Below are 5,621 nucleotides of genomic sequence, written 5' to 3'. Positions count from 1 at the left end.
ATCAATAACATCATTTTTGCCCAACATAACAATTCTTATGAGCAAAGAATTATATTTCCAATAGTATACACATATAAGCATTTGATCATTACAATTCTAACATCTTTACAATGACATGAATATTTTTTTTCATACACCACTGTTAAGTGTTAACTTCAAGTGCATCTCATTTTATCAAAGAATAACAAACATTGCGAACTAAATGATGGGTACCAACTACCAACAACGCCAAAGTTTCCCAATTAAGTTATATAACTAATAACCCAGTCAAGTTTCCTTCAGCTAGTGCTTGTTGCAAGAAAGAAAACAATAAAAAGACAGCACAAAAACAGTTTTATTGATTTATTACTATCCAACAAATAACACAAGCAGCAAAAACAATTTAGTTGTTTTCCTAGCTCACTGCCCACACAATCTTTAGCAAACTATTCCAAGCCGTAAGCCAACTCGTTCAACAACATTCAGTGCTTAAACGGCTGTGAAGTATTCTGTCATCTTTGCATTTACAGCATGGCGATAATGGACTGACCAGTCAAAATCTATTGCGCAACAGAAGTATGGCGTAACGATTATTAAGTATTGAACAAAATGCGTTATTTAAAACGTATTTAAATCGGGACTTTTTATGTCGCCACTCGAAATTTAGTCCTGCGGGCAAACATTTGCCGGTCACGATAAGTCGAACACGTAATATGATGACAAAATACAGTTTCAGCAGAAGTTCCAAATGCTTCAACGACATGACTACAATAAAATGAACTTTGTGACTTTATTCAGCCTAATTGATCGTGGTTTGAAGGACTGGAAACCGCTTGCACAAAAATATTTAAATTCGCCACAAAACCCGCAATGTTTGCAACAATTCTACAGTAACGTTAACAACCAATCAGCAGTTCCCTGGCCTGTTAAAGTAATCCAGTACCGAAATTGAGCAGCTAGGGCGCGCACTCGCGCAACTAACTTTAAGAAACGTGCTATATCACATCACAACAGTTCTTTGGATATGTTTGCTTAGTCATATGAATCCCCATACCCCGCCAAACTGACTCACGGTAATAAGGTATGAGAGAGAAAAGAAAAACGGCAAAAACGAGAGAACTGTTTGAAAAAAGTCACTGATCTTTATAGAGATCAGTGAAAAAAGTGGGCAAAACCGAAGACTATCCACAACTTTTTAAGACCGAATTTCGGTTGCTGATCAAAATCATTTCAGCGTTTGCACATCCCAAACCTTATCTTTTGCAAAAGAGTTATTATTAGTGCATCCATCTTATTTGCAAAACCAAAGAAAATTGCCGTGTAGGCTACTTGCAGAAAAGCAAGGACATTTATGTGGTTCTTGTTCCAATGTAATATTCTTGCCCTTACTATCTTTCGTTTACTGTCCTACATTTAGTACAAACCAATTAATTTCAGGTCGATAAAAAAATGAATACTGCTTATTATCACACATGGGTTCAAAATAGACCTATTCATTGCTTGTCTTTTGATTCTTTTAGCATAGGCCAAGTTTTGGATGAACATGTAATCATGTTAATAAAGTTTGACATTATTATTAGTCTTATGAATTTTTGTTTTTCACTAATATAAATGGCATTCTCAAAATGTTTTACGACGTTAATCAAAACAAAAATTGACGCGAAGAGAAAGGCGACACCACTAGAAACCATTTCCACAAAACACCGCTACAGTATTATTTGTTTTATTCTTTGCTCACATCATTTTATATCTTAACTGTCAAGGGATGATACTAAATGAAATATTTTTCAACATAGAGATTCACATACAGCAATAATTCGTACTGCGTGCTCCGCGGGCCACTAATGGTCCGCCATCACCCTCTAGTCTAGTGATTCGCGAAAGTGTAACGAAAAATGAGATAGTAAATCCGTACATGTTTAAGTTTATTTTTGATTTATTTGTGAAACTGCATGAACAGTTTAGGCAGTGAGACGCTACTGCTGGTAACAGATGCAACCTTCCATGTTGCATATTTTAAATCTTTAAATAGTTTTAGTTTCAATAATTTGAGGGAGGAAACAATTTTGTTCCCAATTTAACAGTTTAGCCATTCGACTTGTTATCGTCAACTCATCTTTCAAGCACAATCACAAATGCATGGTCAACAAAGTCACTAAGGTGCTTTGTCTGACTTTGCTTTCACTATACTGACTGATCTTAAGTGCTAAATCTAGCGTAGTAAAATTAATTAGATGAGCATATTTTTCACATTTTATCATGTTTTTAGGATGATAGAATGTTTTTGGAAAGCTGATAAAGTTTGAAAAAGACTAACCTTGAGATAGGCCCCTTGGAAAAGCCGACGCTCTGTTGTAGCAACATTAAACATTTTGAACTCGAGGGTCGCATTTCTTCTTCCACGTGTTAGGCTATACGTAGGCTACTTTAAAACACCAGGTTCCAAGTCAAGCGAATATGGCCTGTTTTATATATTTATTTGGATTTTTTCGTTTATAAACCGTAATACTTTCAATTGGCTGCAACAATTTTCATTTTGGTCCATAGTAAAAATGATGTGCTCTTACTTCAACAATTACCGTTACATGGAGTACAGAAACTGCCATGTGCAGGATTTCGCCATGCACCAAATGCAAGCAATTCTTGCCCGAAACTTCAAAGTAGGCCTATACAAGATTTACAGCAACATATATACAAGAATTAAGTCACGACCCCAATAGATTTTACCTTGAAAATGGAGTCTTGTTCAAACTGCGCCAAAGTTATTCAAATTATTGCATGTTGTTTTACCCGATGATGTCAATTGTTATGTGGACATAAAAAAGTTTTACAAAACTAATTATTAATCTAATTTCTGTTAATTGTTAAAAAAGAGATAATCCAAAATCCCACCTTTTAAAAAATTCGCACTTTATGTATTTTCTTGAGAAAAAATTGTTGTTGAGTCACCAATCTAAAAAAAGATCATTACTAGGCATGGGCGTCCGCAGGAAAAAATACAGGGGAGGGCAAACTATCGTCACATCGCCGTTCGATAAACGGCATTTCCGAACAAAAATCATCTGACAGTGATACTCTTTCTTGCCAATTCCAATGTAGCAAAGTAGTGCAATAAACACAATATTAACTATTACTGAAATATGTGGTAGGTTGGCAAACGATTTTTAACGGAAGTAGGATTTACATACACGAACCTTATCAGATGTAACAACAGATACAGTGAAGGTATCACATAATGGCTTTTTGACACATCCATCAATGACGTAATAATATGCTTGTTACCGAGCTATTGTTAAGTAATAATGTTCGATTCATTTTATCTGTTGTAAAACCTCATCCTGTTCTGTTACAGTTACAGCTTGTATTCGGTGCGTTTAACGGGGTGGAGACCCACGACGTCTTCGGTTTACGTTCCAGGAATAGTTTTTGTATAACACTGTGTGAATGTTTATGGTGTTTTGTTTTAAGATGCGAATTTTGCGACCGTTTGCGTTTTTCTTTTTTCCAGGGGTGGGCACGCGCCCCCTCTTGCCCCCCGCTGCCTACGCCCATGTTACTAGGTCTGTTCGACTTCTGCACGGCCCGAAACCGATTGTAGTTCAAACGGGCACAGTTGTGTTATATAAGATACGTGTTTCGGACGAATAGTGTGAAAACCTGTTTTGGATATCTAAGTTGCAGTGAAGCACCCAACCTGCCGATGGTACGAAACGTTCTTTTCGGCCAATTTTGAAACATTTTAATTGAAAAAATAGCATTACGCATTAAACAACCATTTAAAAAAATACTGTCTGCCAAAGTATGTTTCTCTACTATTGTTGTTTGTGTCATAAAACCGCGCACCGCTTTTTACCAATCGCTTTCAAAAACGGAGTTTCCCTGCAAACTCGTACATTTGTAGTTCCACCTAACTTACGAAGGATTGATTGATTGCTTGAAGTTTAGCATTTGTCTGGACAAGGGAGACCGTTCAAGATGTAATTGATGAGACTGTTACCCAAGTATGGCGTAATCGTTTTTGGCCAGTTGTTGCAACAACCGAGGAATCACGTTTTTGTAAGTGGCATGTCGTTGGACAAGGAAGCCAAATAAGGTGCCACTGACCAGGCAATGTTTTCGTAATTACCCTGATTTGGCAATTCATGACTTTCCAAACACATTTTAATATACCTTGTCTGACGCATTGTGCCGACGCCTTTCCATGTAATTCGCAGTTGTTTGATGCATATTGTTCACAACATCGCTATCTTTTATAGTTAATTAGAAATGGAATATTTTTCGTCGAGTTTACACCACATGGAAAAAGTTTACATTCCCAACTGTTTTTATAAACCTCTTTTATAAGCCTCATTTTTGTGGACCCTCATGGTTAACTGCATGCATCAATGGGAGTGTTACAACGTAATTATGTACAATAAGAAAGTAAAGAGTAAAAAAGTATGTGATACTTTTGCTGTAGCGGTTTGGCTGGGCGTTAGTTGCAAAATATATGATAGTTTTAAAACGGTACAAGTTATGTGTAATAATTGTTTTTAACTTAAGGCACTTCACTTGTGGGCAAATCTTTTACACCACTTAAAACTTAACTTCATATTCAATGCAAACTCATTTAGAATTTTATTGCAAACCATTTTCACGGTCCTTGTTTAACTGCGAAGACTGTGAGTATGACACTTTTATTTGTCACTTATATAATACAAAACAACATGTTATTAGATTCTAAGTGTTTTCAACATGTTTTCAGATTCTAAGATTTCTAAGTGATACGGAGAAAGTCGTTTGTAGTTCAATTGGTGTGATGCTACTCAAAATACTAGTTGTTTTTAAAAACTCAATTTGGTGATGTTTTGAAGTGTGCCTTTCGGGCATCGCCTGTAGTGAAACTTGTCATTTCTCCTTAACGACGTACGAAACTCCGTCATTTTTTAAGTTTGTAACCTGTGAGTCATTAGGACAGACAAAAAAAACAGCAGTTCCAACTCCTTGTAAGATCTTTGCCAACGAATAACAATTTTGTCCAAAAATGCAATGCACAAAATTCACTTGCGTAAAAACACGCAAAAGAAAAAAAGCATGCTCTGCAGGGGTTTGATACAAAAACCTCTGTCCGATAAGAACAATACAGCAGCCTCTGATATGCATCTTGCAAGTTACAGGATGAAGCAATTTGTTTCTCTGTTTTTTCTATGCCTTCTTTCGTTAGTCAATGGTGGTTTATCTTCTGAAGGAGGTAAACGTTCGTGTGGCGTAACAAATAAAATTGTATTTAAAACCGTTATCGGTATAGTAAATGTTTGCATTGAAATTAACAAAGTATAGTCACCAATTGGTTTTATAACAATTTAAGCGCAATCAACTGTGTTGAATTAACGTTTTTTGTATGTTACTTTATCATATGCGAACAACATCCCACCACAGCAGCCGTTAGTTGTGAAAAATGTCACAACACAAAAGTATCAATCATAACCTTTGCGGAAACATGGAATATATTGCGGTTTTCGCTTATAACAAAAAAATCAAAGCAATAATAGCAAGCCGCCTAAATTTGATTTTAAATGAGCCACGCACCATTACAACTGTTAAAAACATGTTTTGCCAGCGAGAACGCGTCGAAGTGTAGGGGGAGTGTGGACGTTTCCGGA

The sequence above is a fragment of the Phallusia mammillata genome, chromosome 1 (genome assembly GCF_965637545.1).
Source record: "Phallusia mammillata chromosome 1, kaPhaMamm4.hap1.1, whole genome shotgun sequence".
Taxonomy (NCBI): Eukaryota; Metazoa; Chordata; class Ascidiacea; order Phlebobranchia; family Ascidiidae; genus Phallusia; species Phallusia mammillata.
Note: the sequence above shows the minus strand (reverse complement) of the source record.